This window comes from Malaclemys terrapin, chromosome 15, assembly GCF_027887155.1.
Source record: "Malaclemys terrapin pileata isolate rMalTer1 chromosome 15, rMalTer1.hap1, whole genome shotgun sequence".
In the NCBI taxonomy this organism is placed as follows: domain Eukaryota; kingdom Metazoa; phylum Chordata; order Testudines; family Emydidae; genus Malaclemys; species Malaclemys terrapin.
In genome coordinates this window covers 4,251,046-4,274,138 of record NC_071519.1, presented here as the reverse complement: position 1 = coordinate 4,274,138, position 23,093 = coordinate 4,251,046, and the positions used below count along the sequence as shown (strand labels likewise).

Below are 23,093 nucleotides of genomic sequence, written 5' to 3'. Positions count from 1 at the left end.
ATTGTCACAGAGTGTGGGGGAGCCAGGGCCCTGCACCCCCCACGTCCTGTGATTCATTGTGACTCTCATCCACCCAGTAACGCAGAAGGTTTATTAGACGACAGGAACACAGTCCAAAACAGAGCTTATAGGTACAGACAACAGGACCCCCTCAGTTAGGTCCATCTTGGAGGGCAGGGAACTTAGACCCCAGCTCTGGGGCTCCCTCCGTTTCCCTAGCCAGCTCCAAACTGAAACCCCCTCCAGCAATCTCCTCCAGCCACACCCCCGGCTCCTCCTCCAGACTTTGTCAAGGTTTCCTGGGCAGAAGGTGTCACCTGGCCCCAGCCTCCTCCTGGGCTGAGGTAACAGGATCCGGTATCATCCCTCAAGTGAAGTCACACCCTGATATCCCATCACCAATGCAGACAGTACCAGTCAAACTCCCATGCAACATTCCCAGGTCAATCCTCCCCACCCCCTACTCTGTCACATCTCTCCCCCTTCTAGACTGAACTGAGCGGGGTCACTCTAACCAGTGACCTGGGGAAGTTCAGTGCCCCGTCTCCGGGACAACACATCAGCTATCATATTGGTAGTCCCCTTCACATGGACCACCTCCATATCATAGTCCTGCAGGAGCAGGCTCCACCTCAGGAGCTTGGCACTGGCTCCTTTCATCTGGTGGAGCCAGGTCAGGGGGGAGTGGTCAGTGTACACAGTGAAGTGTTGCCCAAAGAGATATGGCTCCAGTTTCTTAAGGGCCCACACCGTGGCCAGGCATTCCTTCTCGATGGCCGCGTAGTTCTGCTCCCGGGGTAACAACTTCTTGCTCAGGTACACAATGGGGTGTCTCTCCCCCTTTTCGTCCTCCTGCATTAACACCGCCCCCAGTCCTGTGTCTGAGGCGTCGGTGAACACCATAAAGGGCTTGTCAAAGTCTGGGTTTACCAGAACTGGGCCACAGACCAGAGCCTCCTTCAGTGCACAGAGAGCCCTCTGGCAGTGGTCGGTCCAGACCACCTTGTCTGGCTTCCCCTTCTTGCATAGCACAGTGATGGAGGTGGCTATGGAGCTAAAGTGGGGCACAAATCTTCAATAGTACCCCGCCATCCCAATAAAGGCTTGGACCTGCTTTTTGGTTTGGGGAGCAGGCCAGTCTCTGTTTGCCTCCACCTTGGCTGGTTCTGGGTTTAGGCAGCTGCTCCCCACCCAGTGGCCCAGGTAAGATACTTCAGCCATCCCCACCTTGCACTTCTCAGCTTTTATGGTCAGCCCAGCCTCTTGGAGTCGGTCCAGCACTTGTTTAACCTGGGACACAAGGTCCTCCCAGGTCTGGCTAAAGACACAGATGTCATCGATATACGCCACGGCAAAACTCTCCATCCCCCTCAGTAGCTGATCCACCAGGCGTTGGAAGGTGGCCGGTGCCCCCTTGAGGCTGAAAGGCAGGGTCAGGAACTCATAGAGCCCCAGAGGGGCGATAAAGGCAGATTTCAGCCTGGCATCTGCATCCAGTGGTACTTGCCAGTAGCCCTTTGTAAGATCCATGGTGGTAAGGTAGCTAGCTCCTCCCAACTTGTCTAGGAGCTCGTCAGGTGTGGGCATGGGGTAGGCATCAGATACAGTGATGGCATTAAGCTTCTGATAGTCCACACAGAACCAGATCGACCCATCCTTTTTGGGTACCAGCACCACCAGCGAGGCCCAAGGGCTGGAAGATGGCTGGTTCACTCCCAAAGCCAGCATGTCACTGATCTCTCTTTCAAGGTCCTGAGCGGTTTCCCCTGTGACTCAGAAGAGAGAGCATCTTATAGGCGGGTGTGATCCTGTTTCCAGCAGGTGGACAGTCAGATTAGTGAGTCCAGGCTGATTGGAAAACAGCTGTTGGTACAAATGCAGCACCCTTCTGATCTCAGCTTGCTGGGCAGGGGTTAGCTGATCAGAGAGACGAATTGTTTCCAGGGAGGGGACAGCTCCTGTCTCAGGGTGAGTCCAAGCCAGTTGGAAAACAGCTGTCGGTACAAATGCAGCACCCCTCTGATCTCCTTTAGTTGCTTGAGAACCCTGAAAGGGCCTTCCCAGGTGGCCTGTAGTTTGTTTTTTCTCATGGGGATGAGAACCATCACCTGGTCTCTGGTGGCGTAGGCGTGGGCCCGTGATGTGCGGTCATACCAGACCTTCTGCTTCCTCTGGGCTCTGACCAGATTCTCCTTCGCTAGGCCCATAAGCTCAAAGTCTTTCTTGGAAGTTCAAGACATACTGCACCACTGATTCTCCATCGGGAGTGGCCTTCCCCTTCCATTCATCTCTGATCAGGTCCAGGGGCCTCTCATCAGGTCCAAAGGTAACTTCTTCCATATAATAGTTCGAAAGGCGAAAACCCGGTAGACTCTTGGGGCACTTCCCTGTAGCGAACAGCAGGTGTGGTAAGTACTTGTCCCAATCCTGCGGGTGCTGGTTCATAAAGGTTTTCAGCATCATCTTCCATTGTTCCACTGAACCTCTCCACCAGCCCGTTGGATTGGGGGTGGTATGCTGAAGCCCAGATATGCCAGATCCCACATTTCTCCCACAAGCACCAGAGCAGGGCTGACATGAAGTTGGATCCTTTGTCTGTCAAGACTTCCTTGGGGAACCCCACTCGGCTGAAAATGGTCAGCAGTGCATCTGCCACGGAAGACAAGGCCACTGCCTCGGGGTAGCGAAATATACCACCACCAGAATATATTTCTTCTCCGACCGGGTCATCTTGCTGAGAGGCCCCACTATGTCCATAGCCACCACTGGAAAGGCTCCTCTATAATGGGCAGAGCTCTCAAAGCCATTTCCCCCTTGTCCCAGGCCTTCCGCACCCTCTGACAGGGGTCACAGGATCAGCAGTACTGTTGAACTGTAGTAAAGACTCCAGGCCACTAAAGGTTCTGTAGCAGCCTCTGCCTGGTGCACCGGATTCCCTGGTGTCCTGGGGGGGTGTCATGGGCTAGGTATAGTAGCTTGCGGCAATACTTCTGGGGGGCCATCAGCTGCCTCCAGATCCCCCATGACTCCACTTCCCCTGGGGGAGCCCATTCTTGGTACAGGAACCCCTTTTCCCACAGGAACCTCTCCTGGCAACCTCTCCCCATGGTATGTGCTGCACTGAGGCCAGCCAGGTCCCTTAGCTTCTGCAAGGAGGGATCTTTCTGTAACTCTGCCTGGAACTCAGCAGCTGGGGAAGGGATGGGGACCTGCTCCTTCTCACTGGCTGGGTGTGAAGCCACAGCCCCTCTGCGCCTTGTCCCTGGGGACTCCCTCCCCACCAGGGTAGGGCCTGCGCCTCCGGTGAGGTACCCTCCCTGAGGTCAGGGCGTAGTACCCCTCGCCGGCTCTGGCTATGGGTGATGACTAGGGCGTTCTGGGGATTGGTTGGCCAATCCTCTAGGTCCCCCGCATCAACACCTCAATGGGCAAATGGTGGTGCACCCCATGTCCTTGGGGCCCTCCTCGGCCCCCCATTTCAGATGTACCCTCACCACGGGCACCTTGAATGGGATCCTGCCCACACCCGTCAGGGTTAGGTAGGTGTTGGGGACTACCCAATCTGGGGCCACCACCTCGGGCCGGGCCAGCATCACCTCAGTGCCCGTATCCCAGTATCCATTGACCTTCCTCCCATCCACCTCCAGGGGGACAAGGCACTCGCTCCGCAGGGACAGTCCTGCACCCACCCTATAAACTGAGAACCTGATGATATTAGCTGGCATGATATGACTTTCGAAACCCAATCCTTACTGACGATAAATCCGACTCCTCCAACGTTTCTAGCACCGTCTCCCTTTCCAAGCCTCACAGTGCTTCCATCCTTCCAGTTGACTTCCAACTCCTTCTTTCATCGGGTTTTGTAGATACCGAGGATATCGCATTTTATCCTTTTCTTCTCCTCCATCAGATGGTTTAACGTTTCCTCTCTCGCCAGCGACCTACAATTGTAAGTACTGTGGAAGCAGAGAAAGAACTGACAGGAAGGGGATGCAATGCATGACAGTTTGTTAGCAAGAGTCAGGCTAACTGTAACCCTAATAACGCGAGATCTGTAGAAGCGAGGATTGTGTGAGGCGAGTGGGAAAGAACTGTGTGAGAAGTTGTTGTGACCTTGTGTAGATAATATGGAATGTAGATTAGAGTCTAAATAAGTGAGAAAAATAAGTTATCAGGATGATCTATGTATAAACAAAATGCAGCTGTTGCTCATTATTGTCTGTAACAAAAGGTATAAATGCTTGCTGTAATTGTTTACCTGGGAGAGACCTGCCTAGGATGGGGAGACCCTGTGTCCTAGTGCACTCTCTCCCTCTACGCAATTGCTTGAGAAAAAAAGTATCGGACTTTGCTGTACCCAACCAAAAGAGTGAGAACTCTGTTTTTCTCTGACAGTACACACAGCGAGGGTTGTCCTTTTCCATGTTGGTCTAGCACCTGACATTTTTAGCAATCTCTCGTCGCTCAATTTCCACTCCACCACCGAAGAACGGTTTGATGACATGCAGGGAACTAAGACCCTTTACTCGTGTTGTTTTAGCCGTTAACTGGCTAGGTGGGCAGGCATACGTACCTCCTCAAGCGTAGCTAGCCTTCAACCTCTAAAGAGAAGGAAAAACACTCTTTCCTTTGATAGAGCAATCCCCCTCCTTGGACTGGATAGTCTGACACCTCTGTAGCATGGTTAGACCTACCAGGGCATACACTCCGCTACCATAGTTGTCAGACGGCCAGGGTCACCGTTGCACCACGAAGAGGCGCTGAGGTAGGATTTTGCAGTGGAACCCTATACACTAACCCTAACCCTATACACATCCCTATACACTAACCCTAAACCTGTACACTAACCCTGTACCCCATACACAACCCTATACACTAACCCTAACCCTATACACTAACCCTGTACCCCATACACAACCCTATACACTAACCCTAACCCTATACACTAACCCTGTACCCCATACACATCCCTATACACTAACCCTAACCCTATACACTAACCCTGTACCCCATACACAACCCTATACACTAACCCTAACCCTATACACTAACCCTGTACCCCATACACAACCCTATACACTAACCCTAACCCTATACACTAACCCTGTACCCCATACACAACCCTATACACTAACCCTAACCCTATACACTAACCCTGTACCCCATACACATCCCTATACACTAACCCTAACCCTATACACTAACCCTGTACCCCATACACAACCCTATACACTAACCCTAACCCTATACACTAACCCTGTACCCCATACACAACCCTATACACTAACCCTAACCCTATACACTAACCCTGTACCCCATACACATCCCTATACACTAACCCTAACCCTATACACTAACCCTGTACCCCATACACAACCCTATACACTAACCCTAACCCTATACACATCCCTATACACTAACCCTAACCCTATACACTAACCCTAACCCTATACACTAACCCTAACCCTATACACATCCCTATACACTAACCCTAACCCTATACACTAACCCTAACCCTATACACTAACCCTAACCCTATACACTAACCCTAACCCTATACACATCCCTATACACTAACCCTAACCCTATACACTAACCCTAACCCTATACACATCCCTATACACTAACCCTAACCCTATACACAACCCTACACAGTAACCCTAACTCTATACACTAAGCATACCCCTATAAAAAACTCTATACAGTAACCCTAACCCAATACACAACCCAATACACAACCCTACATTAACCATATCCCCATACAAAACACAATAGAGTAACCCTAAGCCTGTACATTAATCATAACCCTATACACAAGCCTATACACTAACCCTAATCCTATACACTAACCCGACACAGTAACCCCAACCCTTCATCAAGACCTTCCCCTTCCTCGAGCACGGGGTCAATGTGTGACTGCCAGCCCCCACAGCCCCGGTCATTCCCAGAGACTAAACCCAAACCCTAGCTCTAACCCTGTACTATCTCCTTTCCCTAATCCTACAGTAAGCCATAACCCATATTCTTTCTCTCACTCTGCCTATACCCTATAGTCCTTCCCTAGCCCTAACCCAACCGTGTAGCCTAAAGCCTTTCTATAACCTTAACTCTGACCCTTCAGCAAGACATCCACCTTCCTGCGGTGTGGGAGGGATGTGTGTGTGCAGCCCAGCCCCCAAGGCCCAGCCCCAGGGACTAACCCCCAACCCTGCTCTTTACCCTAGCCCTTATCCCTCACCCTACTCTATAACCTAACTCTATCTATTACCATACACATCCATTCTCTCTCTCTCATTCTCTCCATCCCAACCCATCAATCTATCTGTCTATCTATGCATCCCCATATACCCTTCATCCCATACTACTCACTCTAGTCCTTGTAGTAGGGGAGAAGAACTTGAAAACCCAGGTGTAACCAATGCAGCTGCCTGAGTCTGCCGAGAGCCTGAGCCCATCGCTCTGACGGGGCACCTGCCCTGAGCGTGGCTCCACTTTGCCACCAGTGTATCTCTGAGGGGAAGAAAGGGGGCCCCTATTTGTTATGCTCGGGGGGAGAAAGGGCTCTCATATGTCTCTCTGCCCCCCCAGGAAGGTGGAGCTGCAGCTGAAGGATTTCCTGAGCTGCACCGACTCCTGGGTGAAGCTGGACGACATCAGCAAGGTTTTCTGCTTCAACAAGACCCCAATCACAGGTGGGTGACCCCGCACCCCCACCCCAAGCCCCGCTCGCCTGGGCCTACTAGAGCCCCCATGCACAGAGCAGGGTGATAGGGATGGGTGTGATGCAAGCGGCTACAGAACCCAGCACTGCTTGTGGCAGGCCCTGCCCAGATCCCCCCGACTATGCTCAGGGACCCCCTTGTGCCAGGTGCTTCCTAGATCCCCACTGAGATTGGGCCCCACTCATGTTGGACCCTTTTCCAGCGGGGGGAGGCGGTGGCCCTGAGAGATGCCGAAAACTGTCCCAGACGCCCAGGGCAGGACTCGAACCCGGCTCCCTTGAGTCCCAGCCCGTTAACCCCGCAGCTGCCCTGCCCGTACCCCCCCAGAGTACGTGCGGGCGCACTGGTGAGAGGACACGTTCTTCAGGTACCAATTCCTGAACGGGGTCCACCCCGCAACTTCCCCATCACGCCGATCATGGTGGCCTCCCCCCTGGGGGAGAGCACCAGCCTGCAGGATGAGCTGGAGGTAAGTGGGGTGCCAGCGACACCGCTGGGGGGCCTCGGCCACGGTCTGAGCTCTCGCTTTGGCTCCCTCCCCAGCGTCGCTCTGGGCATGAGCAGCCATGGGTCAGAGGTGTCCAGCTGGCCCTACTCCAGAGCCAGTGACTGCGCTCACACTGGCCACTCGGCTCCAGGGGCTAGTCCCAGGGCACTTCCTTGGGGAAGCTCACAGCACGGGGAGAGGGCACTGCTGTGGGGAAGCTCATGGCACTGGGAGAGGCTCGGCTACATGGAAGCTCACAACGCTGGGAGAGGGCACTGCTGTGGGGAAGCTCGCAGTGCTGACATCCCAGCTTTCCCCCACACCCTGGGGTCTCTGCTCTGCACCCCAGGTGCGCTGGTCCCCACTGGCCACCACACTCTGCTCTGCTCTCCCTGTGCCTTGCAGAAGGGGAACGTCTTCCTCGCTGACTATAAAATCCTGGAGGGCGTCCCGGCCAACAGGATCAACGGCTACCAGCAGTACATCGCCGCGCCCCTCTGGCTGCTGCACCTGCAGCCCTCTGGGGAGCTCATCCCCGTGGCCATTCAGGTAACAGCCCCTGGTGCCCCGACATGCTGCCTAGCGGGACCCCCAAGCAGCCCCCACCCCTACACAGTCCCAGGGCTGGGCATTGCCGTCTAAGGGACTGCCCCAGGGAGAGAACCCAGGAGTCCTGGCTCCCAGCCCCACTGCTCTAACTGCCAGACCCCAGTGCCCTCCCAGAGCTGGGGAGAGAAACCAGGAGTCCTGGCTCCCTTATCCCCCCACACCCTTCTGTGTGTGCATGCGTGTGCCCAGTTGTGTGTATATGCACCCCCAGCTATGTGTGTGTGCCCAGTTGTGTGTGTACACACACCCCAGCTCTGTGTCCTCTTTCTAACACTGGATTTGCGGCACCGTCATGTCCCCTCATCCTGGCAGCCGGGTTCCAGACCCTGGGCTCCCCTGGGGGAAGCAGCAGGATTCACACACTTTGTGCCAATCCATCCCCCCAGCCTTCCTGTGTCTCTCCCTTGCCTCCCGCAGCTCAGCCAGTGCCCAGGCCCCGCCAGCCCCATCTTCTTGCCCAGCAACTCTGAGTGGGACTGGATCCTGGCCAAGACCTGGGTGCTCTATGCCGACGTCCTGGTGTATGAGGCCATGAGCCACCTGCTGCTCACCCACCTGGTCGACAAGGCCTTTGCCCTGGCCACCCTGCGCCAGCAGCCCATGTGCCACTCGCTCTTCAAGGTGAGAGCGGGGCTGGTCCACCGCCCCAGAGGGGCAGGGCCAACAGGCGCCCTGGGGGCCAGCTGTGCCCAGATGTGCGGGAGAGAAGAGCGGGTGGCCACGTTCTACCCACTGCGGTCTAGCACCTCCCCGACCTCGTGGATGACAGGGGAGAAGGAGCCACCGCTGGTTTCTCGGAGGGGCCGGGTCCTTGCCCCCCTGGATAAGGGTAGGGGTGAGGGTGGGGGGTGGCTCCCTGCTTGCCCTCACCCAACCCTGTGTCTCTTCGCCTCCCTAGCTGCTGCTGCCGCACACCTGCTACACGCTGCACATCAATGTCATGGGCAGGACCCTGCTACTCGGACATGGAGGGAATATCGAAAGGGTGAGAAGAAGCCACGGTCAGGGGCACTGGACCCTGCTCTCCTCCCAGAGCCGGGGAGAGAACCCAGAAGTCCTGGCTCCCAGCCCCTTCTTCTGTAACCATTAGACACCGCTCGCCTCCCATAGCTGGGGACAGAACCCAGGAGTCCTGGCTCCCTGCTGCCCCCGCTCTAACCATTAGCCCCCACTCCCCCCCCCTCAAGCCTTGTACTTGGGAGTAAAATGCGCCTGTCACCTGAGGTACCAACCTCACCTGGAACCCATGAAGCTCTCTTCCCATATTGTCTCTCTGTGAAAACCACATCAGGAACCTCCCGGAGAGCAGATCCTTCGGGCCAGCCTCCATCTCAGTTAGTCCCAGTGTTTGCATCCTATGGCTCTGCGGATGCCGCCTCTGCTTTCAGCTCGTCAGTACTGTTAGCAATTAACTTCGAGAACTCCTGGAGGACGGGTGAGGTCCCAGCGGGCTGGAGAAGGGCAAACACGGCATCTGCCTTCAAAAAGAAGAACAAAGAGGACCCAAGGAATTACAAACCAGTCAGTCTAACTGGAAGATACTGGAACAAATTATTAAACAATCAATATGTGCCCAGAGGATCATAGGGTTAGAAGGAAGGGCTCACATGGATTTGTCAAGAACAAATCATGCCAAACCAACCTAATTGCCTTCTTGGACAGTGTTGCTGGCCTAGTGGCTGGGGAGAAGCAGTAGACGTGATATATCTTGATTTTAGTCTTTCAACACATCCCACGTGCAAACGAGGGAAATTTGGGCTGGACGGAATTACTATGGGTGGTTGAAAGACCAGACGCCAAGAGTGGTTCTCAATGGTCCACTGTCAAACAGGGAATCTAGTGGGGTCCCACAAGAGGTCAGGCCTGGTTCGGCACTATTCAATATTGTCATGAATGACTCGGATAACGGAGTGGAGAGTTTGTTGATAAACTTTGCGGCTGACACCAAGGCAGGAGGGGTTGCAAGCACTTCAACGGGCATGTAGTGAGGTGGTCACCCGCTCCTGCTCTGAGGGGTTTTAAACAGCCCTGAGAGAGGGCTGTTGGAGGGGGGAGCAGTTCCTAGGCTGATTGAGGAAGCAGCTGCAGCTGGGCCATGCCCCAATCATTCCTCAGCTCATCCTATATAAGAGGCTGGGAGCCAGGAGCTCAGCAGACTCCCTCTGGCTTCTGAGAGGGAGGGACCTGGCTGCAGGGACCTGAGCAGAGTACCTGAGTAGAGCAGGGCTGGGGAAAGGCAGAGGAGCTGGGGAGCTCCAGCCTGGAAAGCCCCAGGCTGCGGCCTAGCATAAGGCCAACAGGTACTGGGGGTTGCAGAGGGCAGCCCAGGGGTAGGCAAAGGCAGCAGGTCCAAACCCAACCTTGCCAGTGATGAGTAGGCTGATACTGCAGTCTGCCCCAGGGCGCAGGGGCTAGACAATGACTGGCAGTAGCCTTATAATGACGCGAGGTGGGAATAGTGGGTGGGGGTTCCCTGGGGAAGGGAGACCCCAAGACTGAGGGGTGTACGGCCAGGGGGCAGCACACCAGATAACGGGGCACCGGGTCCGGGAGGGACACGGGCCAAGTGGCAGTGGGACTCCGGGCTGCAGAGGGCGCTCTGGAGGCTGGATGAGATAATTCCCGGAAGAGACCAAAAGGAGGCACCTCAGGGGTGAGTCCCACATTGCTACAGGGCAGGATTAGAACTCAAAGTGACTGTGACAGCTCGCAAATTTGGTCTGAAATCGGCAAGCTGAAATTCAGTGAAGACAAGGGCAAAGTGCACCACTGAGGAAGGAAAAATCCAATGCCCACCTGCACAATGGGACATAACTGGCTGCCGGGGGGTTGTACCACTTAAAAGGATCTGGGAGTTACAGTGGTATACAAGACAACAATGAGATATAAGACAACAATGAGATGCAGTTGGAAAAAAAGCTAATATCATTCTAGGCTGTATTAATGGGAGTGTTGTGAGTAAAACCATTGTCGGGCCCTGGTGAGACCTGAGCTGGAGAACTGGGGGGGAGGGGGGCGTCGCACTTTAGGAACGCATCACACATTTGTCACGGGGCATATTGTCAGTTGTCATATTGCGCTGAAATAGATTATGACGGTATTTCATTCTAACCCGCTCCCCAGCCCAGTGGCTCAGAGGTTGAAGGCTCTGCTTCAGGTCCCCTCCCAGGGCTCGGGGATCGAGAGGACCAAGGTGCTGATGGCCAAGGGCATGTCCTGTCTGTCCTATGCCTCCCTCTGCTTCCCTGATGACATCCAAGAGCGCGGGGTTGACTGCATTCCCAATTACTACTACAGGGATGATGGGTTGAAGATCTGGTTGGCCATTGAGCAGTAAGGAGCAGGAGCCGGGGCAGAGGGGCAGAGGATGGCGAGGAAGCAGATGGCATGTGGAAAATTCCAACCGTCTCAGAGTTTCTTGGAAACACGGCTTTCCTGACACATAAAGAATTCTAAGTTAAAAAAAACTGGAATTCCCCAAATGGCTCTTTTTCAAGGACACCTGCCCCCACACCCAGCTAGATTGCATGAATGGTCCTTGAGCCACTCATGAATCACACAGAGGAGGGCGGCGAACAGCAGAGGCTAACAGCAGGAGTTTGCCTGGGAGCTGTCCAAGAGGAGGTACGCTAAGTGCTGCATTAGGGGGGCTGTGTTGGTGGGCCTTGAGTGGGCCTGACTGGTATATAAGGGCAGTCAGCAGCGAACCAGCTGAGCGGCGAACAGCAGAGGCTAACAGCAGGAGTTTGCCTGGGAGCTGTCCAAGAGGAGGTACGCTAAGTGCTGCATTAGGGGGGCTGTGTTGGTGGGCCTTGAGTGGGCCTGACTGGTATATAAGGGCAGTCAGCAGCGAACCAGCTGAGCGGCGAACAGCAGAGGCTAACAGCAGGAGTTTGCCTGGGAGCTGTCCAAGAGGAGGTACGCTAAGTGCTGCATTAGGGGGGCTGTGTTGGTGGGCCTTGAGTGGGCCTGACTGGTATATAAGGGCAGTCAGCAGCGAACCAGCTGAGCGGCGAACAGCAGAGGCTAACAGCAGGAGTTTGCCTGGGAGCTGTCCAAGAGGAGGTACGCTAAGTGCTGCATTAGGGGGGCTGTGTTGGTGAGTATCTGAGTGCCTGCTGCTGGGACAGTTGGTCAGTTTGACCGTGTGCTTGATTGCTTGCTTGTTTGTTTGAAAAGTGTGAATTGGGAGTGCTTTGTTCCAGGTGGGCCTTGAGTGGGCCTGACTGGTATATAAGGGCAGTCAGCAGCGAACCAGCTGAGCGGCGAACAGCAGAGGCTAACAGCAGGAGTTTGCCTGGGAGCTGTCCAAGAGGAGGTACGCTAAGTGCTGCATTAGGGGGGCTGTGTTGGTGAGTATCTGAGTGCCTGCTGCTGGGACAGTTGGTCAGTTTGACCGTGTGCTTGATTGCTTGCTTGTTTGTTTGAAAAGTGTGAATTGGGAGTGCTTTGTTCCAGGTGGGCCTTGAGTGGGCCTGACTGGTATATAAGGGCAGTCAGCAGCGAACCAGCTGAGCGGCGAACAGCAGAGGCTAACAGCAGGAGTTTGCCTGGGAGTTGTCCAAGAGGAGGTACGCTAAGTGCTGCATTAGGGGGGCTGTGTTGGTGAGTATCTGAGTGCCTGCTGCTGGGACAGTTGGTCAGTTTGACCGTGTGCTTGATTGCTTGCTTGTTTGTTTGAAAAGTGTGAATTGGGAGTGCTTTGTTCCAGGTGGGCCTTGAGTGGGCCTGACTGGTATATAAGGGCAGTCAGCAGCGAACCAGCTGAGCGGCGAACAGCAGAGGCTAACAGCAGGAGTTTGCCTGGGAGCTGTCCAAGAGGAGGTACGCTAAGTGCTGCATTAGGGGGGCTGTGTTGGTGGGCCTTGAGTGGGCCTGACTGGTATATAAGGGCAGTCAGCAGCGAACCAGCTGAGCGGCGAACAGCAGAGGCTAACAGCAGGAGTTTGCCTGGGAGCTGTCCAAGAGGAGGTACGTGCACAAGTCCATGGGGCCGGATGCGCTGCATCCGAGGGTGCTAAAGGAGTTGGCGGGTGAGATTGCAGAGCCATTAGCCATTATTTTTGAAAACTCATGGCGATCGGGGGAGGTCCCAGATGACTGGAAAAAGGCTAATGTAGTGCCCATCTTTAAAAAAGGGAAGAAGGAGGATCCGGGGAACTACAGGCCAGTCAGCCTCACCTCAGTCCCTGGAAAAATTATGGAGCAGGTCCTCAAGGAATCAATTATGAAACATTTAGAGGAAAGGAAAGTGATCAGGAACAGTCAGCATGGATTCACGAAGGGGAAGTCGTGCCTGACTAACCTAATTGCCTTCTATGATGAGATAACTGGCTCTGTGGATGAGGGGAAAGCAGTGGATGTGTTATTTCTTGACTTTAGCAAAGCTTTTGATACTGTCTCCCACAGTATTCTTGCCACCAAGTTAAAGAAGTATGGGCTGGATGAATGGACTGTAAGGTGGATAGAAAGCTGGCTAGATCGTCGGGCTCAACGGGTAGTGATCAATGGCTCCATGTCTAGTTGGCAGCCGGTTTCAAGTGGAGTGCCCCAAGGGTCGGTCCTGGGGCCGGTTTTGTTTAATATCTTTATTAATGATCTGGAGGATGGTGTGGACTGCACTCTCAGCAAGTTTGCAGATGACACTAAACTAGGAGGCGTGGTAGATACACTAGAGGGTAGGGATCGGATACAGAGAGACCTAGACAAATTAGAGGATTGGGCAGAAAAAAACCTGATGAGGTTCAACAAGGACAAGTGCAGAGTCCTGCACTTAGGACGGAAGAATCCCATGCACTGCTACAGACTAGGGACCGAATGGCTAGGTAGCAGTTCTGCTGAAAAGGACCTAGGGGTCACAGTGGACAAGAAGCTGGATATGAGTCAACAGTGTGCCCTTGTTGCCAAGAAGGCTAACGGCATTTTGGGCTGTATAAGTAGGGGCATTGCCAGCAGATCGAGGAACGTGATCGTTCCCCTTTATTCGACATTGGTGAGGCCTCATCTGGAATACTGTGTCCAGTTTTGGGCCCCACACTACAAGAAGGATGTGGAAAAATTGGAAAGAGTCCAGTGGAGGGCAACAAAAATGATTAGGGGTCTGGAGCACATGACTTATGAGGAGAGGCTGAGGGAACTGGGATTGTTTAGTTTGCAGAAGAGAAGAATGAGGGGGGATTTGATAGCTGCTTTCAACTATCTGAAAAGGGGTTCCAAAGAGGATAGATTCTATGATTCTAGGGCACCAGCCAATTCTCTCCAACCTTGCACACCAGAACTATACCATAGAATCCTCGAATATCAGGGTTGGAAGGGACCTCAGGAGGTCATCTAGTCCAACCCCCTGCTCAAAGCAGGACCAATTCCCAACTAAATCATCCCAGCCAGGGCTTTGTCAAGCCTGACCTTAAAAACCTCTAAGGAAGGAGATTCTACCACCTCCCTAGGGAACCCATTCCAGTGCTTCACCACCCTCCTAGTGAAAAAGTTTTTTTCCTAGTATCCAACCTAAACCTCCCCCACTGCAACTTGAGACCATTACTCCTTGTTCTGTCATCTGCTACCACTGAGAACAGTCTAGCTCTATCCTCTTTGGAACCCCTTTTCAGATAGTTGAAAGCAGCTATCAAATCCCCCCCCCCCCCATTCTTCTCTTCTGCAAACTAAACAATCCCAGTTCCCTCAGCCTCTCCTCATAAGTCATGTGCTCCAGACCCCTAATCATTTTTGTTGCCCTCCACTGGACTCTTTCCAATTTTTCCACATCCTTCTTGTAGTGTGGGGCACAAAATTGGACACAGTACTCCAGATGAGGCCTCACCAATGTCGAATAGAGGGGAAAGATCACATCCCTCGATCTGCTGGCAACACTCCTACTTATACCGCCCAAAATGCCGTTAGCCTTCTTGGCAACAAGGGCACACTGTCGACTCATATCCAGCTTCTCATCCACTGTAACCCCTAGGTCCTTTTCTGCAGCACTTCTGCATAGCTATTCGGTCCCTAGTCTGTAGCAGTGCATGGGATTCTTCTGTCCTAAGTGCAGGACTCTGCACTTGTCCTTGTTGAACCTCATCAGGTTTCTTTTGGTCCAATCCTCTAATTTGTCTAGGTCCCTCTGTATCCTATCCCTACCCTCCAACGTATCTACAACTCCTACCAGTTTAGTCTCATCTTCAAACTTGCTGAGAGTGCAGTCCATGCCATCCTCCAGATCATTAATGAAGATATTGAACAAAAGCGGCCCCAGGACCGATCCTTGGGGCACTCCACTTGATACCGGCTGCCAACTAGACATGGAGCCATGAAGCCTTACCAGTTTTCGTTTATTACCCAGTCTGCCCCTCCCTCAATGTGGAGGGGACATGCACCAGTCTTTGTACCAGAGATTTCCTGAGCACTTCAACCAAACCAAAGTGTTTTAGGTAAAATATAAAACAGGTTTATTAACTACAGAAAGATAGTTTTTTTTTTAGTGATTATACGTGGTAGGCATAAGAGGTTAGAAACAGTTACCAAAGAAAATAAAAGGCCAGTGCACAGTCTAAATCTTAAACCTTATTGCACTAGGCAGCATTTAGATCAAGTTTCAGAGTAACAGCCGTGTTAGTCTGTATCCGCAAAAAGAAGAACAGGAGTACTTGTGGCACCTTAGAGACTAACAAATTTATTAGAGCATAAGCTTTCGTGGACTACAGCCCACTTCTTATATATGCATCCGAAGAAGTGGGCTGTAGTCCACGAAAGCTTATGCTCTAATAAATTTGTTAGTCTCTAAGGTGCCACAAGTACTCCTGTTCTTCTTTTTGCATTTAGATCAAGCAATTTTCTCATCCCACTGGATGTTTATAGATTCATAGATTCATAGATTCTAGGACTGGAAGGAATCTCGAGAGGTCATCGAGTCCAGTCCCCTGCCCACATGGCAGGACCAAATACTGTCTAGACCATCCCTGATAGACATTTATCTAACCTACTCTTGAATATCTCCAGAGATGGAGATTCCACAACCTCCCTAGGCAATTTATTCCAGTGTTTAACCACCCTGACAGTTAGGAACTTTTTCCTAATGTCCAACCTAGACCTCCCTTGCTGCAGTTTAAACCCATTGCTTCTTGTTCTATCCTTAGAGGCTAAGGTGAACAAGTTCTCTCTCTCCTCCTTATGACACCCTTTTAAATACCTGAAAACTGCTATCATGTCCCCTCTCAGTTTTCTCTTTTCCAAACTAAACAAACCCAATTCTTTCAGCCTTCCTTCATAGGTCATGTTCTCAAGACCTTTAATCATTCTTGTTGCTCTTCTCTGGACCCTTTCCAATTTCTCCACATCTTTTTTAAAGTGCGGTGCCCAGAACTGGACACAATACTCCAGCTGAGGCCTAACCACAGCAGAGTAGAGCGGAAGAATGACTTCTCGTGTCTTGCTCACAACACACCTGTTAATACATCCCAGAATCATGTTTGCTTTTTTTGCAACAGCATAACACTGTTGACTCATATTTAGCTTGTGGTCCACTATAACCCCTAGATCCCTTGGTTTAATGATAGTAGTGATGCCTATAGGGCATCAGAGGAGGGAAATTGTGGGGAAATAGAGCAGGGGGGCCTTCTTTTCAATAGCCAGAGCTGTGAATCTGAAGGCCCCAAAATAAACCCCCCACCAGGGATCTGTTATGCTAACTACCCTTACAGAAAGCAGTACAGGCCAGGGCCCAGGCCAGGGCCTGAACTAGACTAGACTTTTCCCTGCCAAACTCGGTCAAGGGTCATGACCGGGGGGGGGGGCAAGGAGGGAAAGAATAGAAGAAAAGCCCCAGCAGCAGCACTAATGAACTATGTTCATAACTAATGAAATAGAATAACCACTTGTGTGAAGCAATAGGTAACTTTAGCTAAACGCAATTTCTTGACTCATGCAGCTTCTCCTTTGGGTGATCTGTGACCCACTCCGTGATTCCAGCTATCTGCAAAAATAGCCAATCATAGATCCTCTTTAGGCATCCCATGGAACCCCCCCCCCAATCTTTAACCAAAAGACCCCGGAAAATAACATGCGTCTTGAGAAATGTACCCAAACTGGTGCCAAGTACCACCCCTGGGGAAAGCCACCAAGCGCCCCTCTACCCAAATAAACATCCAATTCTCAGAAAAATGAGGAAGGTACCTGGGGGGGAACTGACCCCGACCCTAATTTCTTAACTCATGACACATTGTTTGTACTTCGTTTGCGGTTTGACGAAATAAAAGCCCGCCTGCGAGCGGCCCTCGGGGTGTCAGTCTTCGGACTATATGTCAATAAACTGGCCTCAGGCTTGAGTCTTTGAACTAAAATCATTGCATGGGTGTCTTTGACCACAACACAAGGGTACCAACAGGGCCCGTAACTGAGGTCGGGGACTATGCAGCTGGCACTCTGGGCAGGAGGTGCAATAGTGTTGGACTTCTGCCCATATCCCCAGCCAGTAGAACCTTCTTAGGACTCTATCCAGGGTCTTGTCTGCTCCTAAATGTCCCCAAACAGACGACTGTGAGCTAATTCTAATACAGCCCTTGTGTGCTTCCGTGGCACCAAGAGCACTACCTGGTACAACAGATCCTGCTTGATTATATAGTATGGCCCTGTGCCTTTGGTTTTCCCTTCTACTGGCACGCCATTTACCTCTACTACCTCCTCCCTCATGTTTGCATACAGTGGGTCATCGGCTTGGTCCTGCTCAAAACATTTGTGTGTGGGACTGATCTGACCTGATTCTATTGACCTGGGCTCCCCTCCTTCTTTTGGGGTGCTTCCTCTAGTGCTGGGGGCCATCTCTGGGTCTCCACGGAGCTTCCTCCCAACCAGGGCAGCTCTTTGGTTTGCTGGCAAGATCCTGGTTCCTAATCTTTTGTCTGCCCTCCTTTCCCATCTGGATTTCCGGGATTTCCCGGGGGGGGTGTGAAAATAACTCTGGGGGAACCCAGCAAAAATTGTGGTAGGGTCATCCATGGGCACCTCAAACTCTGCTCAGGGTTTATTTCCCTCCCTTAACTCAATGGGGGGGGGAGTAGGCTCTCGAATGCAGGAAAGTCCCTGCCAATTAAGACCGGGTAGGGAGCTTGGGGACCACCCCTGCAATCATATTGGTAGTATTTCCCTGGATCTCAATCCGTGTTGGAATTGTGGGGTAGAAATTTACTGTGCCGTGGATACATGTCACTCTGGTGATCTTGGCCCGGCTCAGTTGGCCTTGTCCCACTAACTTCCCTGAGACCAATGTGTCAGCATTCCCAGAGGCCACCAAAGCTATGGTCCGGATGCCGTTCATCTTTACTGGCCTGGTGTACTCATGTTGGGCCGTCGCAACCTACACCAGGCTGATAAGGCCACATTGGTCCCTGGGATCCCCCAGATTACATTGCATGGGCTCCTCCCTGTTGGGGCACTGGGCTGCTATATGCCCCAACTCCCCACACTCATAACAGCGATATCTCATTCTGGAGGTTGCCCTCTGTCTTGGGCCCTCTGACACGCTCCCCCAACCCTCTCCCACGGGCCCCCAGGTCCCTTTGGGGCCTCAGGCTGCTCCTTGGTGCCTGTTCTTCCAGCTATGGCTTTCTGGAGTTCTCGATGATCCAGGGCCTCGGGGTCGGGACTGGTTTCCTGAAACGCTGTGTTTCACCTCCCAGGGTTTTGAACAGTTCACGGGCTGCCAGTTGTCTTTCTACAAGGGTGACTAGTTCATCATAGGTGGAGGGGTAATTCTGGCCTACCCAGGCTCAGAGGCCCGAGGGTAGTCCCCTCTTATAGTGGTCCAGCACCAGGAGCTCCATCATTTTCTCCAAGCTGAGAGCCTCCGGGCGTAACCACTTCTCGGCTAGGTGGATTAGGTCACATAGTTGTGAACATAATGTCTTGCCTTCACAGTACTGCCAGAACCTCCGGGCTCACAAGGCTAACATTACCTCTGCCCTGGCTAGGATCTCCACCTTCAGTCGGGGGGTAATCTGCTGCCTCCTCTGCGGTCATATCATAGTAGGCTTTCTGGGCCTCCCCGCACAAAAATGGGGCGAGAATGCCTGACCACTGGACTCGGGGCCAGGCCTCCCTCAGGGCTGTCCTCTTGAAGGCCCAGAGGTACACCTCCACATCATCCTGCTGGGTCATTTTCTGCAGACAGTAGCTGGTCCATATGGTCCGTGTCCCAAGGGCCTTCATCTGGTTCACTAGTTCCTGGAGCATGGCCCGATCTTGGGTGGCCTGGATCATCAGCAGGTGATTGGTCTCTTGCTGCAGCCCCATGGCCTCCTGTTGGATAGCTGCCTGGACCCGGGTACCCTCCTGCTGGGCGGCAGTGGCTTGCACCAGTGCTTGGACCACACCCTCCATCTTGAGGCAGGGTGATTGTGACCCACCCTCGATTATGTTCACGTCACAGAGATCCCACTCCTGACACTACATGTGACAAGTTGGCTGATGTAGTATGGTGGGTCCTGCACTTTTCTTGGTGGGGGGCTAAGATGCCCCTCCTTGCCCCTGCTCTTGGGGCACCGAGGGCCCTGCTAGTAGCCCAGGAAGGTGGTAAAGAAGGGAAGCGTGGGAGGGGTCTGGGTTTGTTCCTTACTCTGAGCCCCAGCCCCTCTCAACACTTGCAGGTTCTTACCCTCTTCCCCCTAGGGTGGGGTACCTTCGGTCCTTAAACCCTGGGGGAGGGAGTCTCTTACTCTGGTTTTCTGATCTTTAAGTCTCACAGCACACCTCCAAGCTCCAGTCCTCTCTCCTTCTCCGCTGACTGCCTGAAACAGGGGGTTTTATTAGGTTGCTAACAGGGCCTTAATTAAGTACAGGTGCTCCAATTAACCTGTAGCAACCCTCCTTAGTCTACAGGAACCCACGCCTTCATTAGCCTAGGGCCTATATACTTCCCCTCTTCCACTCTCTGAGTGCTCCCTGGCCCTCCTGTGTCACAGTAGACACAGAAGATAGATATGTCACATCCCCTCCTCTGCCTTTATCCTAACCCCCGTTACTTACTTTGTGTGGTAGATTGGTTGGCTTTGGAAAAATGAATGAAAACTGGTAAATACGCAAAAATGGAGAGGAAAAGTCAAACTTTTGGGAATTTTGCCCAAAACCAAATAACTGGAAAAGGTCTCATTTGGGGTGAATGGAAAACACTTGTTTTTCAGTCAAGCCAAGACATTTTGTGTCAATGGCAACTCTTGTTTAATGTATTAACTTCCACAAGAGCAAGTCCAATTTGAAATGTAAAGTTCAGCTCTGCCGTAGACGAGATCCAGGATCACCTGGAGTTCAGGCCAGCGGCTTAGCCACCAGGCCATGCTCCCACAGCTAGGAAAGGGCAAAGTCGAGGGGATACTAGGTACCTGCAAGGGTGTGTGGTAGCATTGGGCTGTTGGCAGACGCTGGCTGAGTGATGCTGGCGCACTGGGGAGTGATGAGGCCTGCATTGCCCCACCAAGATGACACATCTCTGTTCTTTCCAGCTTTGTCTCCGGCATCGTCAGACACTATTACCACAGCGACACCCACGTCCTGGCCCACTGTGAGCTGCAGGCCTGGGCAGACGAGACCTTCCGTGAAGGCTTCCTGGGGAACGAGGTGTCCGGTAGGGCCCATGTAAACCCAGAGCTCTGCAGCCACTGGTCATCGGGCTCTATGCGGGGGTGGCTGGGGGGGCATCTCCGGACTGCATGACAGTCAGCCAGATCCCAGCTGGTGTCAATGGGCATCTCTCCACTGGAGTCAATGGGGCCAGATCCCAGCAGTTGTCCATGGGCGTCATGACCCCCAGACGGGGTGGCCTGGGTCACAGTGGTGGGATGGGGCTGTGGGGTCACTGGGAACGGCCCCACCATGGGAACGGGCAGGGCAGGGAGATGGCACATGGCCGAGCTGAGGCCTGGAGCAGGGGAGCGACTCCCCGGGGGAGGCTCCAGCAGAGGGAGGCATCAAACCCGGTTCTGTGGGGTCCCAGCCCAAGGCCATGGAGCAGGGCAGGGCCAGTCCAGGTCTGTGACGCCTGTTCTGCATCCCGCAGGCTTCCCATTGTCCCTGCAGAGCATCGCCAAGCTCATCAAGTACCTGACCATGTGGATCTACTGCTGCTCGGCCCAGTACCCCACCCTCAACAACGGGCAGATAGGGAGAGGCCAGCCTGGGCACTTCGGGGCCCCATTCCCTGCCCCCCATGGGGCCCTGGGGTCCAGCCACAGACACCCCCATCCTGCAACCCACTGGGCCCTGGGATCCTGCCACCAACATCCCCACCCTGCACCCCACCCCACTGGCACCTCAATCTCCAGGACCCTGCTCTAACAGCCAATCCCCTACCCAGCACCCAACCCAAGTGAGACCCAGGACACCTCAGGACCGTGCCCCAGCCCCCCAGGACCCTCCCCCATTGCCACGCTCAGCATCCCAACCCCCGCCTTGACTTTCCTAACCGTTGCCCATGGGTCAGACTCTGACCAAGCCCCGGGTGCCCAGATCCCTTGGCTGAGCCAGACCTTCCCTGTGCTTGTGCCCCCTTGACGGGGAGAGGAGGAGATGCCGGCTGGGCTGGGGTGGTCCCCGGTTCGGCTGGGGGGGAGTTCCTGGCTGCTCTGACTGCGGGGGTCTCTCTGCGGTGCAGTATGAGCTAGGAGCCTGGATGCCCAAATTCCCGGCCTCCATGAGGAACCTGCCGCTCCAGTCCAATGGCACCACCTCCCTGGAGAGTTACCTGGACACCATCCCTGAGGTCAACAGCACAAGAATCGCCATCTACAGCCTCTGGGTCCTCTGCTGTGAGCCAGGGGACTCGGTGAGGATATGGGAGCTAGGGGGCGCTGTGGGGCAGGGAGTGGGGCATAGGCAGCAGGGGGCACTCTCCCCTGGCAGGCAGGGTTGGCCCCAGGGTGGGGCTAGGGGGCGCTGTGGGGCAGGGAGTGGGGGGATCAGCAGGGGGCACTCTCACCTGGCAGGCAGGCAGGCCTGGCCCCAGGGTGGTGCTAGGGGGCACTGGACTGTGGCTGGGGAGTGTCTCTTTAATTAGCAGACTTCTTCCCCCCTTATGGTAACAATAAGGACCTGCTGACATTTCACACAAGCTGGAGCATGAACCCAGGTGTCTCAGCCCAGCTGCAATTTGGGGGATTCCGTTCAAACACCCATAAATACCACTGTGTTGTTTCAACTGGCCACAGGGTTCTGCTTCCCTCCCTGGCCTGAACTCTTCCCAGTGTTGCTATGCAGCTGTTAAACACCTGCCCCATGCTCCAGGGCATGTGAGGGATCCATGTGTAACGACTGCCCCCGTCCCAGAGGTGGCTGCATCTCAGCGCAAGGTGAGGGAGCCCTTCCGTGCTGTCGCTCACCCCCTCCCGTTCCCTTGCAGAGATCCCTGGGCACGTACCCCGACGAGCACTTCACAGAGGAGGAGCCCAAGCGGCTGATCACAGCCTTCCAGGGGCGCCTGGCCCAGATCTCCCAGGAGATCCAAGAGAGGAACAAATCCCTGCCCATCCCCTACCGCTACCTGGATCCCCACCAAATCGAGAACAGCACATCCATCTGAGCCCGACCGGTGAGCCCCAGGGACGGGCCCCCTGCGGCTGCTGGCAACTCTGTCCCTGAGATCCTGTCCCAGGAGCAATAAACCACATACTGGTTCCACTCTGAATGGCTGATTCTGTCTAGTGGGGTACAGCACGGGGGGCTGGGAGCCAGGACTCCTGGGTTCTTCTCCTGGCTCTGGGAGGGAAGTGGGATCTGCTGGTTAGAGCAGAGGGGGTGTGATGTTACTGACATAACCTGTAACTGTATAGATCATTGTTGCAACCACTGTTATATATTTACAGAAAATATTGTACAAAGGTTGTCATGTAAGGTGTCTATGAAAAGGTTATGGTTTGCTGATTATGATTATGCTATCCATATGCATGCATCTTTTTTTAGTTTATGTATATTGGCTATGTACTTGTATATCAATGTATTTTAATTCTGAAGTAGCCTTGGTAAAGCATTTGGTCAGCTTCTTGAGAAAGGAATTTGCAAGTTAAGTGCCCAGTCAAGAAACACTTAACTGACAATGGACCTTGGAAGACTCCAGTCCACATAAGAAGTCTTCCTGGGGACATTCAAGACAGCATGTGGGCAATGGCTGCCCTCTGTAAAGAACTGAGTCATGCATGGACATGTGACTTGCCCATGTGACTCCAAACTCCATTTTGCTGTAATTTTCCACAGTAAGAACAAAGAGGTGTCCTTACACCTGGAGGAGACTATAAAATAGG

The 23,093-nt window shown here is 53.4% G+C and overlaps 1 pseudogene; it reads left to right on the top strand.

Moving 5' to 3' along the window:
• Positions 1–3,432: 3,432 nt before the first annotated feature.
• LOC128823346 (arachidonate 12-lipoxygenase, 12R-type-like) lies at positions 3,433–22,375 on the top strand (annotated as a pseudogene).
• Positions 22,376–23,093: the final 718 nt, after the last annotated feature.